The 14,890-nt window shown below is 45.2% G+C and overlaps 1 protein-coding gene across 5 annotated transcripts in view; it reads right to left on the reverse strand.

The window, feature by feature from the left end:
* The window catches only part of LOC143805813 (leucine-rich repeat and fibronectin type III domain-containing protein 1-like protein), a 797,917-nt gene that overhangs the window by 380,913 nt on the left and 402,114 nt on the right, over positions 1 to 14,890 (reverse strand). The window lies entirely within an intron of this gene.

Genomic DNA, 14,890 nt, shown 5'->3' on the forward strand with positions numbered 1-14,890 from the left:
ACCATCTGGCGGTGTCCACTGAGAAGTCGCCAGAGAGTATGCAGTGTGATAGAATTCTGTCCCGAAGCGAGCGGCAGAATTTTAGACGGAAAAATGGGTTGTGTTTCTATTGTGGTGATTCTACTCATGTTATATCAGCATGCTCTAAACGCACTAAAAAGCTTGGTAAATCTGTTTCCATTTGCACCTCACCGTCTAAGTTTATTCTATCTGTGACCCTGATTTGCTCTTTGTCATCTATTACCACGGACGCCTATGTCGACTCTGGCGCCGCTTTGAGTCTTATGGATTGGTCCTTTGCCAAACGCTGTGGGTATGATTTAGAGCCTTTGGAGACTCCTATTCCTCTGAAGGGGATTGACTCCACCCCATTGGCTAATAATAAACCACAATACTGGACACAAGTAACTATGCGTATTAATCCGGATCACCAGGAGATTATTCGCTTTCTGGTGCTGTATAATCTACATGATGATTTGGTGCTGGGATTGCCTTGGCTGCAATCTCACAACCCAGTCCTCGACTGGAGAGCTATGTCTGTGTTGAGCTGGGGATGTAAGGGGGCTCATGGGGATGTACCTGTAGTTTCCATTTCATCATCTATTCCCTCTGAAATTCCTGAGTTCCTGTCTGACTATCGTGACGTCTTTGAAGAATCCAAGCTTGGTTCGTTACCTCCGCACCGAGAGTGCGATTGTGCCATAGATTTAATCCCGGGTAGTAAATACCCAAAGGGTCGTTTATTTAATCTGTCTGTGCCTGAACATGCTGCTATGCGAGAATATATAAAGGAGTCCTTGGAAAAGGGACATATTCGTCCATCGTCATCTCCCTTAGGAGCCGGTTTTTTCTTTGTGTCAAAAAAAGACGGCTCTTTGAGACCATGTATTGATTATCGGCTTTTGAATAAAATCACTGTTAAATATCAATACCCATTGCCGTTGCTGACTGATTTGTTTGCTCGCATAAAGGGGGCCAAGTGGTTCTCTAAGATTGACCTTCGTGGGGCGTATAATTTGGTGCGAATCAGGCAGGGGGATGAGTGGAAAACCGCATTTAATACGCCCGAGGGCCACTTTGAGTATTTAGTGATGCCTTTTGGTCTTTCAAATGCTCCGTCAGTTTTCCAGTCCTTTATGCATGATATTTTTCGCGATTATTTGGATAAATTTATGATTGTGTATCTGGATGATATTCTGATTTTTTCGGATGACTGGGACTCTCATGTCCAGCAGGTCAGGAGGGTTTTTCAGGTTTTGCGGTCTAATTCTTTGTGTGTGAAGGGTTCTAAGTGTGTTTTTGGGGTACAGAGGATTTCCTTTTTGGGATATATTTTTTCCCCCTCTTCCATTGAAATGGATCCTGTCAAGGTTCAAGCTATTTGTGATTGGACGCAGCCCTCTTCTCTTAAGAGTCTTCAGAAATTTTTGGGCTTTGCTAACTTTTATCGTCGATTTATTGCTGGTTTTTCGGATATTGCTAAGCCATTGACCGATTTGACTAAGAAGGGTGCTGATGTTGCTGATTGGTCCCCTGATGCTGTGGAGGCCTTTCGGGAGCTTAAGCGCCGTTTTTCCTCTGCCCCTGTGTTGCGTCAGCCTGATGTTGCTCTACCTTTTCAGGTTGAGGTCGACGCTTCTGAGATCGGAGCTGGGGCAGTGTTGTCGCAGAAAAGTTCTGACTGCTCCGTGATGAGGCCTTGTGCCTTCTTTTCCCGTAAATTTTCGCCCGCTGAGCGGAATTATGATGTTGGGAACCGGGAGCTTTTGGCCATGAAGTGGGCTTTTGAGGAGTGGCGCCATTGGCTTGAGGGGGCCAGACATCAGGTGGTGGTATTGACGGACCACAAAAATTTGATTTATCTTGAGACCGCCAGGCGCCTGAATCCTAGACAGGCGCGCTGGTCATTATTTTTCTCTCGGTTTAATTTTGTGGTGTCATACCTACCGGGTTCTAAGAATGTTAAGGCGGATGCCCTTTCTAGGAGTTTTGAGCCTGACTCGCCTGGTAACTCTGAGCCCACAGGTATCCTTAAGGATGGAGTGGTATTGTCAGCCGTTTCTCCAGACCTGCGGCGGGCCTTGCAGGAGTTTCAGGCGGATAGACCTGATCGTTGCCCACCTGATAAACTGTTTGTTCCTGATGATTGGACCAGTAGAGTAATCTCTGAGGTTCATTCTTCTGCGTTGGCAGGTCATCCTGGCATTTTTGGTACCAGGGATTTGGTGGCAAGGTCCTTCTGGTGGCCTTCCCTGTCACGAGATGTGCGAGGCTTTGTGCAGTCTTGTGACGTTTGTGCTCGGGCCAAGCCTTGTTGTTCTCGGGCTAGTGGATTATTGTTGCCCTTGCCTATTCCTAAGAGGCCTTGGACGCACATCTCGATGGATTTTATTTCAGATCTGCCTGTTTCTCAGAAGATGTCTGTCATCTGGGTGGTGTGTGACCGTTTCTCTAAGATGGTCCATTTGGTTCCTCTGCCCAAGTTGCCTTCTTCTTCCGAGTTGGTTCCTCTGTTTTTTCAAAATGTTGTTCGTTTGCATGGTATTCCTGAGAATATCGTTTCTGACAGAGGGACTCAATTCGTGTCTAGATTTTGGCGGGCATTCTGTGCTAGGATGGGCATAGATTTATCTTTTTCGTCCGCTTTCCATCCTCAGACGAATGGCCAGACCGAGCGGATTAATCAGACCCTGGAGACATATCTGAGGTGTTTTGTGTCTGCTGACCAGGATGATTGGGTTGCTTTTTTGCCATTGGCGGAGTTCGCTCTCAATAATCGGGCCAGCTCTGCCACTTTGGTGTCCCCGTTTTTCTGTAATTCGGGGTTTCATCCTCGATTTTCCTCTGGTCAGGTGGAATCTTCGGATTGTCCTGGAGTGGATGCTGTGGTGGAGAGATTGCATCAGATCTGGGGGCAGGTGGTGGACAATTTGAGGTTGTCCCAGGAGAAGACTCAGCTTTTTGCCAACCGCCACCGTCGTGTTGGTCCTCGGCTTTGTGTTGGGGATTTGGTGTGGTTGTCTTCTCGTTTTGTCCCTATGAGGGTCTCTTCTCCTAAGTTTAAGCCTCGGTTCATCGGCCCGTATAAGATATTGGAGATTCTTAACCCTGTTTCCTTCCGTTTGGACCTCCCTGCATCCTTTTCTATTCATAACGTTTTTCATCGGTCATTATTGCGCAGGTATGAGGTACCGGTTGTGCCTTCCGTTGAGCCTCCTGCTCCGGTGTTGGTTGAGGGTGAGTTGGAGTACGTTGTGGAGAAAATCTTAGACTCTCGTGTTTCCAGACGGAGACTCCAGTATCTGGTCAAGTGGAAGGGATACGGCCAGGAGGATAATTCTTGGGTGAATGCATCTGATGTTCATGCCTCTGATCTGGTTCGTGCCTTTCATAGGGCCCATCCTGATCGCCCTGGTGGTTCTGGTGAGGGTTCGGTGCCCCCTCCTTGAGGGGGGGGTACTGTTGTGAATTTGGATTCTGGGCTCCCCCGGTGGCTACTGGTGGAATTGAACTGGTGTCTTCATCTTCTCTGTTCACCTGTTCCCATCAAGATGTGGGAGTCGCTATATAACCTTGCTGCTTTGTTAGTTGCTTGCCGGTCAACAATGTTATCAGAAGCCTCTCTGTGCTTGTTCCTGCTCCTAGACAACTACTAGATAAGTTGGACTCTTGTCCATGTTTGTTTTTGCATTTTTGTTCCAGTTCACAGCTGTAGTTTCGTTACTGTGTCTGGAAAGCTCTTGTGAACAGGAATTGCCACTCTGGTGTTATGAGTTAATGCCAGAGTTTTAAAGTAATTTCTGGATGGTGTTTTGATAGGGTTTTCAGCTGACCATGAAAGTGTTCTTTCTGTCTTCTGCTATGTAGTAAGTGGACCTCAAATTTGCTAAACCTATTTTCATACTACGTTTTGTTATTTCATCTTAATTCACCGCCAATACATGTGGGGGGCCTCTGTCTCCTTTCGGGGTATTTCTCTAGAGGTGAGCTAGGACTAATATTTTCCTCTGCTAGCATTATTTAGTCCTCCGGCTGGTGCTGGGCATCTAGAATCAACGTAGGCATGCTACCCGGCCACTGCTAGTTGTGTGTTAGGTTTAGTTCATGGTCAGCTCAGTTCCCATCTTCCAAGAGCTAGTTCCTATATATGCTGATGCTATGTTCTCTTGCCATTGAGATCATGACAGTGTGCACATAGCCTAATTGTAACCCTAACCCTAATTGTAACCCTAACCCTAATTGTAACCCTAAACCTAATTCTAACCCTAACCCTAATTCTAACCCTAAGTGCAACCCTAACCCTAATTCTAACCCTAATTGCAACCCCAACCCTAATTGCAACCCTAACCCTAATTGCAACCCTATCCCTAATTCTAACCCTAACCCTAAGTGCAACCCTAACCCTAATTCTAACCCTAAGTGCAACCCTAACCCTAAGTGCAACCCTAGCCCTAACCCTAACCCTAGTGGAAAAATAAATATATTTTCTTAATTTTTTTATGTTCCTTACCTATGGGGGTGATAAAGGGGGGGTTTATTTACTATTTTTTAAATTTTGATCGCTGTGATAGAACCTATCACAGCGATCAAAATGTACTTGGAAAGAATCTGCTGGCCGGCAGATTCGGCGGGCGAACTGGCATGCGCCCGCCATTTTGGAAGATGGCGGCGCCCATGGAGAAGACAGACGGACACCGGGAGGGACATCGGAGCTCGGTAAGTATAGGGGGGTGGGATCGGAGCACGGGGGGGGGATCGGAGCAGGGACAGGAGGATGGAGGGGAGCAGGGGACATGACAGGATGGAGAGGAGGAGATCAGTGGTGGTGGGGGGGGCAGATCGGGGTCTCCAGCCATGGCAGATGCTATTGCAGCATCGGCACCGACTTTCATGATGCTTACGTGGCGTCAAAGGTCGGGAAGGGGTTAACAGAAATAAACACGTGAAATAGATCACTCTGTTTGTAATGACTATATAATATATGAGATTCACTTTTTTGTAGTGAAGAAATGAAATAAATTAGCTTTTTGATGATATTTTAATTTAATGAGAAGCCCTTGTATATACACATGGATATACTGTATATGCATACACACATAGACACATAAACACGAGTGTTCACTCTATGAACACTCACCTGGAACATTCTTGGACCCCCAAGTTAAACTTAGCATAAAAGCACAACTTGGTGTAAAAGCACAATATGAACAGAGCTTTACTCTAAACCCATAATAAAACATATAATAAAACTGAGAGGATAATAAGTTAATATTAAACCCAAACCAAAATTTGGAGCAATTTTGCCCTGTGGTCACTGAAAACTCAATTCATGCCTTTCAATGTATCAGCCATTTTTGCTGGTTCGATGCGCCACTTACCAGTAGGAGCACTGTCATGATTCTCAATGGCGAGAGAACATAGCCCAGCATATATGAGAACTAGCTCTTGGAAGATGGAAACTATACTGACCATGAACTAAACCTGCCGCACAACTAGAAGTGGCCGGGTAGCATGCCTACGTTTTTTATCCCTAGATGCCCAGCGCCAGCCGGAGAACTACCTAATCCTAGCAGAGGAAAAGACAGTCCTGGCTCACCTCTAGAGAAATTTTTCCAAAAGGCAGACAGAGGCCCCCACATATATTGGCGGTGATTATAGATGAAATGACAAACGTAGTATGAAAATAGGTTTAGCAAAATCGAGGTCCGCTTACTAGATAGCATGAAGACAGAAAGGGCACTTTCATGGTCAGCAGAAAACCCTATCAAAACACCATCCAGAAATTACTTTAAGACTCTAGCATTAACTCATAACACCAGAGTGGCAATTTCCGCTCACAAGAGCTTTCCAGACACAGTAACGAAACAGCAGCTGTGAACAGGAACAAAATGCAAAAACACACAAGGACAAAAGTCCAACTTAGCTAGGAGTTGTCTAGTAGCAGGAACATGCACAGAAGGCTTCTGATTACATTGATGACCGGCATGAAACTGACAGAGGAGCAAGGTTATATAGCGACTCCCACATCCTGATAGGAGCAGGTGAACAGAGGGGATGATGCACGCAAGTACAATTCCACAAGTGGCCACCGGGGGAGCCCAGAATCCAATTTCACAACAGTACCCCCCCCTCAAGGAGGGGGCACCGAACCCTCACCAGAACCACCAGGGCGATCAGGATGAGCCCTATGAAAGGCACGGACAAGATCGGAGGCATGAACATCAGAGGCAGTGACCCAAGAATTATCCTCCTGACCGTATCCCTTCCATTTGACCAGATACTGGAGTTTCCGTCTGGAAACACGAGAGTCTAAGATCTTTTCCACAACGTACTCCAACTCACCCTCAACCAACACCGGAGCAGGAGGCTCAACGGAAGGCACAGCCGGTACCTCATACCTGCGCAACAATGACCGATGAAAAACATTATGAATCGAAAAGGATGCAGGGAGGTCCAAACGGAAGGACACAGGGTTAAGAATCTCCAATATCTTGTACGGGCCGATGAACCGAGGCTTAAACTTAGGAGAAGAAACCCTCATAGGGACAAAACGAGAAGACAACCACACCAAGTCCCCAACACAAAGCCGAGGACCAACACGACGACGGCGGTTGGCAAAAAGCTGAGTCTTCTCCTGGGACAACTTCAAATTGTCCACCACCTGCCCCCAAATCTGATGCAACCTCTCCACCACAGCATCCACTCCAGGACAATCCGAAGATTCCACTTGACCGGAGGAAAATCGAGGATGAAACCCCGAATTACAGAAAAACGGGGACACCAAGGTGGCAGAGCTGGCCCGATTATTGAGGGTGAACTCCGCCAAAGGCAAAAAAGCAACCCAATCATCCTGATCCGCAGACACAAAACACCTCAAATATGTCTCCAAGGTCTGATTAGTCCGCTCGGTCTGGCCATTAGTCTGAGGATGGAAAGCAGACGAAAAAGACAAATCTATGCCCATCCTAGCACAGAATGCCCGCCAAAATCTAGACACGAATTGGGTCCCTCTGTCAGAAACGATATTCTCCGGAATACCATGCAAACGAACAACATTTTGAAAAAACAGAGGAACCAACTCGGAAGAAGAAGGCAACTTAGGCAAGGGAACCAGATGGACCATCTTAGAGAAACGGTCACACACCACCCAGATGACAGACATCTTCTGAGAAACAGGCAAATCCGAAATAAAATCCATCGAGATGTGCGTCCAAGGCCTCTTCGGGATAGGCAAGGGTAACAACAATCCACTAGCCCGAGAACAACAAGGCTTGGCCCGAGCACAAACGTCACAAGACTGCACAAAGCCTCGCACATCTCGTGACAGGGAAGGCCACCAGAAGGACCTTGCCACCAAATCCCTGGTACCAAAGATTCCAGGATGACCTGCCAACGCAGAAGAATGAACCTCAGAGATGACTCTACTGGTCCAATCATCAGGAACAAACAGTCTACCAGGTGGGCAACGATCAGGTCTATCCGCCTGAAACTCCTGCAAGGCCCGCCGCAGGTCTGGAGAAATGGCAGACAATATCACTCCATCTTTAAGGATACCTGTGGGCTCAGAATTACCAGGGGAGTCAGGCTCAAAACTCCTAGAAAGGGCATCCGCCTTAACATTCTTAGAACCCGGTAGGTAAGACACCACAAAATTAAACCGAGAGAAAAACAACGACCAGCGCGCCTGTCTAGGATTCAGGCGCCTGGCAGACTCAAGGTAAATTAAATTTTTGTGGTCAGTCAATACCACCACCTGATGTCTGGCCCCCTCAAGCCAGTGACGCCACTCCTCAAAAGCCCACTTCATGGCCAAAAGCTCCCGATTCCCAATATCATAATTCCGCTCGGCGGGCGAAAATTTACGGGAAAAAAAGGCACAAGGTCTCATCACGGAGCAGTCGGAACTTCTCTGCGACAACACCGCCCCAGCTCCGATTTCAGAAGCGTCGACCTCAACCTGAAAAGGAAGAGCAACATCAGGCTGACGCAACACTGGGGCGGAAGAAAAGCGGCGCTTGAGCTCCCGAAAGGCCTCCACAGCATCAGGGGACCAATCAGCAACATCAGCACCCTTCTTAGTCAAATCAGTCAATGGTTTTACAACATCAGAAAAACCAGCAATAAATCGACGATAAAAGTTAGCAAAGCCCAAAAATTTCTGAAGACTCTTAAGAGAAGAGGGTTGCGTCCAATCACCAATAGCCTGAACCTTGACAGGATCCATCTCGATGGAAGAGGGGGAAAAAATGTATCCCAAGAAGGAAATCTTTTGAACCCCAAAAACACACTTAGAACCCTTCACACACAAGGAATTAGACCGCAAAACCTGAAAAACCCTCCTGACCTGCTGGACATGAGAGTCCCAGTCATCCGAAAAAATCAGAATATCATCCAGATACACGATCATAAATTTATCCAAATAATCGCGGAAAATGTCATGCATAAAGGACTGGAAGACTGAAGGGGCATTTGAAAGACCAAAAGGCATCACCAAATACTCAAAATGGCCCTCGGGCGTATTAAATGCGGTTTTCCACTCATCCCCCTGCTTGATTCGCACCAAATTATACGCCCCACGGAGATCAATCTTAGAGAACCACTTGGCCCCCTTTATACGAGCAAACAAATCAGTAAGCAGTGGTAACGGATATTGATATTTAACCGTGATTTTATTCAAAAGTCGATAATCAATACACGGCCTCAAAGAGCCGTCTTTCTTAGACACAAAGAAAAAACCGGCTCCTAAGGGAGATGACGAAGGACGAATATGTCCCTTTTCCAAGGACTCCTTTATATATTCTCGCATAGCCGCGTGTTCAGGCACAGACAGATTAAATAAACGACCCTTAGGGTATTTACTACCCGGAATCAAGTCTATGGCACAATCGCACTCCCGGTGCGGAGGTAGTGAACCAACCTTGGGTTCTTCAAAAACGTCACGAAAGTCAGACAAGAATTCAGGAATCTCAGAGGGAATAGATGATGAAATGGAAACCAAAGGTACGTCCCCATGAGTTCCTTTACATCCCCAGCTTAACACAGACATAGCTCTCCAGTCGAGGACTGGGTTATGAGATTGCAGCCATGGCAATCCCAGCACCAAAACATCATGTAGATTATACAGCACCAGAAAGCGAATAACCTCCTGGTGATCCGGATTAACACGCATAGTCACTTGTGTCCAGTATTGTGGTTTATTACTAGCCAATGGGGTGGAGTCAATCCCTTTCAAAGGTATCGGAGCCTCCAATGGCTCCAAATCATACCCACAGCGTTTGGCAAAGGACCAATCCATAAGACTCAAAGCAGCGCCAGAGTCGACATAGGCGTCCGCGGTAATAGATGACAAAGAACAAATCAGGGTCACAGATAGAATAAACTTAGACTGTAAAGTGCTAATTGAAACAGACTTGTCAGGCTTCTTAGTACGCTTAAAGCATGCTGATATAACATGAGTTGAATCACCACAATAGAAGCACAACCCATTTTTTCGTCTAAAATTCTGCCGCTCGCTTCTGGACAGAATTCTATCACATTGCATATTTTCTGGCGTTTTCTCAGTATACACCGCCAAATGGTGCACAGGTTTGCGCTCCCGCAGACGCCTATCGATCTGAATAGCCATCGTCATGGACTCATTCAGACTCGCAGGCACAGGGAACCCCACCATAACATCCTTAATGGCATCAGAGAGACCTTCTCTGAAAATCGCCGCCAGGGCGCACTCATTCCACTGAGTAAGCACAGACCATTTGCGGAATTTTTGGCAGTATATTTCAGCTTCATCTTGCCCCTGAGACAAGGACATCAAGGCCTTTTCCGCCTGAAGCTCTAAATGAGGTTCCTCCTTTCTCAGCCAGTAATTTAACCCTTTTTTGGGCCGGTCAAACTGTCATGATTCTCAATGGCGAGAGAACATAGCCCAGCATATATGAGAACTAGCTCTTGGAAGATGGAAACTATACTGACCATGAACTAAACCTGCCGCACAACTAGAAGTGGCCGGGTAGCATGCCTACGTTTTTTATCCCTAGATGCCCAGCGCCAGCCGGAGAACTACCTAATCCTAGCAGAGGAAAAGACAGTCCTGGCTCACCTCTAGAGAAATTTTCCCAAAAGGCAGACAGAGGCCCCCACATATATTGGCGGTGATTATAGATGAAATGACAAACGTAGTATGAAAATAGGTTTAGCAAAATCGAGGTCCGCTTACTAGATAGCATGAAGACAGAAAGGGCACTTTCATGGTCAGCAGAAAACCCTATCAAAACACCATCCAGAAATTACTTTAAGACTCTAGCATTAACTCATAACACCAGAGTGGCAATTTCCGCTCACAAGAGCTTTCCAGACACAGTAACGAAACAGCAGCTGTGAACAGGAACAAAATGCAAAAACACACAAGGACAAAAGTCCAACTTAGCTAGGAGTTGTCTAGTAGCAGGAACATGCACAGAAGGCTTCTGATTACATTGATGACCGGCATGAAACTGACAGAGGAGCAAGGTTATATAGCGACTCCCACATCCTGATAGGAGCAGGTGAACAGAGGGGATGATGCACACAAGTACAATTCCACAAGTGGCCACCGGGGGAGCCCAGAATCCAATTTCACAACAGAGCACGTCTAGAGAAAGAAGCCATCTCTCATATGTTCCCCTCAGCCATTTATTTCCTACAGAGGCTTATTGTCTAGTCTTTTAGGGAGATGTAGTTATGCATACATTATTCTTCTTCTCCTCTCTGTTCTGGAATGATAGGTCTGAAACGTCACATCATATCCCAGGATTGGAAGATGATTTGCTTTGCATTCTGCCGTACGATGTGATAAAAGTTTCTCTGGATGAACTTCTTCCATCTCATCACATCATTGTGGTATGCGTCTATTCTTAAAGCTCTTGGTATAAAGCAAAACGGGATGAAATATTCATTTCTGAAATATACCAATGGGACTTATGGATAGTAGTGATGATCACTTGAAGGCACTCGGCGCTTTGGAATCCATCACGTCGGCGCCGTCTTACCTTCTTTTCACACTGATACTCACCTCATTTTTGCAAGTGACCACTATTTATGTGAAGGGTTTATCTCTGAAAGTCTGATATCTCTATGAATTCAATAGCTTTTCTGCACATATTGTGAATGGCTCCCACAGGCATTGCAGGTCAGTACAGGTCAAGGATAATCTTTGTTTGCCTGTTCACGTAGGAAGAAAAACTAATCAATGACATGATTGAGAGACGAAGACTAAGAATTCATCTTCTCCGGGGATTCAGGCCAAAAATATACAGACTTGTACTTCTCATTTCCTTTGAAAAGAAGTGAGGTTGAGACTGCCATGAGGAGACATGACCCTCCGATTGCTGTGAGCCAAATGATTGCAATGGAGACAGTCACGGATAAACTGAATAACAATGGACAAAAAGTGGGACATATGTAGTAGCATCAGTGTGAAGAAACTTCACCGACCTTGACCAAGGTTAAACGGGCTAGGAATGGTAAAAAACAAAACAAAATATATAGTAATATCAATACATCACAAACTAGAATTTATGGACTCATCATTTTGTCAAGAATTCAACATTAGTTTCTCTTAGTGACTTGTCCAGGAAAAAAACAACAGCAATTGGTTTGGATAAATGTGCTGTTTGATTGTCTTATGGACCCATAAACTTGCATTGGCGATTTTGATCCAATAATCAGATCAAGATCGGACATGTCTCTGCAATTTTATACGGCCACTTGGCTCGCAAAAATACATGGCAATGTGAACAGCCCCACAGACTATAATAGGTACATGTTCGGATAAAACTGGTGAGTGAAAAACTAAAGTCTAAATGAGGCGATGAGCAATAGTAACCTCCTTACACCGTGTAGTTACAGCCCTGCTGAACAGAAGTTGGTGTAACATTGGTCAGGATAAATATACATTTTAATTGGACAAAAATTGTAACTGGATAATATATTTTATTATTTTTATTTCTTTTACTATTATTATAGTAAAGGAGCTGTTCTTATGTTATTACAAGAGTAAAGATGCAAAATGCTTGTAAAAAGAAGCTACTGTGCAATGTACCTTTCTGTTCTTAAGAAAGAGGAATATTGAATTCTATAATTTAATGCTCAATGCCTAGGTTACCAACTACCTGTGCAGTCTAGTAGAGTTGGCTGGTTTCCTAGGCAAGGAGCGTAGCACTTACAAGCTATTTGCTTTAAAGCTTACAAGTGCTGCTCTAAAGCTGGCTGCATTGCCGTAACTGCGCTCCTCCAATGCTTCAGAGGTAAAGCTGTCTATGCTTGCAGAATGGGAGAGGGCACAGATTGGGCCAAAGGCACAAACTGTCAACCATCAGGAGTCACATCAGACAGAGCAGTGGTACGCTGGACAAAGAAAGTGATACAGCCCCTTTAAGTAATTTCTCAGAGTACAGAGCTTATCTTTCGAGCTTATTCAGATATCTGTGAAAATTGGCCGGAGGGCGAACCGCAATACGCGGACTGTTGGCGGCACTCACGACCTGCGATTCTCACGACCTGAGATAGTAATACATGAAGCTGGCATGTTTGGATCGGGTGACCCATGGCCAGTCCGTGCATTAATGGTGAGACCTCAGACCGATGTGCACGGATGTCTGAATGAGCCTTCTGGAGCTGTGTTTCTCCAGTTATCCACCAATGAACTTAGTATTTGTGTTTGCTTATACCTTACCAACTTCATTTTTTCAGCCAGATATAATTTTCCAAATTATTAGGAATGGGGAATCAACCAAGTACCAGATCGCTAGACGTTGAGAGGTCCCGCGACGGATTATCAACTGTTAAAAAGTAATAGCAAAAAAAAAAACAACCTTCACCGCAATGTCTACTTTATAGGTCCAAAATCTTGGGATGGTTAATTCGGCTGTGAACCTAATAGAGGAGTTGTAGATCTCTAATTTTATGATCTAGAGCCTTTAGTATAGACATAGAGATGAATTTTCTAATTTAGTTTTGCTTGTGGCTATGTCTTCTTTATCTGCACCAAGTGTATCTAAGCGTGGCACGATGTTTGGTGCGCCTTAAGATATTATATCAAGAAATGTATTATGCCACTTTTTACTGGAGTGAGTTTGCAACTTCTTTAAAAAAAAAAGTCAGTTGAGAAATCTGGGTAAAACTCAATAGCGAGCCATGCCACAATTTAAAAAACTAGAGAGAGTGGTATAAAGAATATCAAAAAGTTATAATTTCCCCACCAAAAAAAAAAACAAAACTGGAGCAAAAACTTCATAAATTCCACCCGTAAGATTAAGGTTACGTTCCCACAATGAGCTTTTGTTGTGCAGATTTTCTGCTCGATTTCTGCACCCATTAAAATAGGTTACTTGCATTTTTTTAAAAATACATACATTGAGGGAACGTAGCCTTAATTAGAAGGTTATGCCGCTATTAAAGGGAACCTGTCACCCCCAAAATCAAAGGTGAGCTAAGCCCACCAGCATCAGGGGCTTATCTACAGCATTCTGGAATGCTGTAGATAAGCCCCGATGTATCCTGAAAGATGAGAAAAAGAGGTTATATTATACTCACCCAGGGGCAGTCAGGGTACGATGGGCGTCGCGGTCCGTGACCTCCCATCTTCTTACGATGACGTCCTCTTCTTGTCTTCACGCGGTGGGTCCGGCGCAGGCGTACTTTGTCTGCCCTGCTGAGGGCAGAGCAAAGTACTGCAGTGCGCAGGCGCTGGGAAAGGTCAGAGAGGCCCGGCACCTGCGCACTGAAGTACTTTGCTCTGCCCTCAACAGGGCAGACAAAGCATGCCTGTGCCGGAGCCACCGCGTGAAGACAAGAGGACGTCATCGTAAGAAGATGTGAGGCCCTGGACCGGACCGCGATGCCCATCGTACCGGGACCGCCCCTGGGTGAGTATAATCTAACCTCTTTTTCTCATCTTTCAGGATACATCGGGGGCTTATCTACAGCATTACAGAATGCTGTAGATAAGCCCCTGATGCTGGTGGGCTTAGCTTACCTTCGATTTTGGGGGTGACAGGTTCCCTTTAATGGAAGTTTAGGATCTCACTGTTTAGTGTCTTATGTATTAATATTCTAAAAAGAATTAATTGAGCTGCTCAGATCCCCTAGTAATAGGCAGAATTGTATCACCTAAAGGGGACCTGTTTGTAGAATTTACCCATTTAAACCATTCCCTCCACCATCATTTGTGACCTGAAAAGATCTTTCTAAAACAATATCCATTAGTCTATTGTAAGACCACATACTTTGAAAAATTGCACTGTATGCAAATAAATCCTCAAGAGTCCGATGGGTGTGGCTACAACCTTTAAGTGCCCTGGGCAATTTTTGTTATTCTGCCCTGGTCAACTGTTTGATGGAAAACTTTAGATACAGTGCATGTGTTTGCCCCTGTGTTGGTAGAGAAGTCTGCTTTGACTTCCACATGTGCCATCCTAATGATCCAGAAGTGAGCTGGGCCGTCACATGCGCCGACTAAGGCCACATTCACACGTTCAGTATTTGGTCAGTATTTTACCTCAGTATTTGTAAGCCAAAACCAGGAGTGGAACAATGAGAGGAAATATAATATAGAAACATGTCACCACTTCTGTATTTATCACCCACTCCTGGTTTTGGCTTACAAATACTGAGGTAAAAACTGACCGAATACTCAACGTGTGAACGTGGCCTAACATTAAAGCGGCATTTTTTCAGCACCAGTGTGTAAGTGGCAGATTTCATGCACCCTGTGGATGACATTGGAGGAGTTATCCACTTCATCAAACAGATCTGGTCATTCTTCACAAAGCCGGTCCCTGGATACTAAAGCCATATTCACACATCCCAGTGTCACAGTCTGAGCACAGAGTGTGATTTATGGTCAGGCAGAGAG

This window comes from Ranitomeya variabilis, chromosome 2 (genome assembly GCF_051348905.1).
Source record: "Ranitomeya variabilis isolate aRanVar5 chromosome 2, aRanVar5.hap1, whole genome shotgun sequence".
NCBI classification, from domain to species: Eukaryota; Metazoa; Chordata; class Amphibia; order Anura; family Dendrobatidae; genus Ranitomeya; species Ranitomeya variabilis.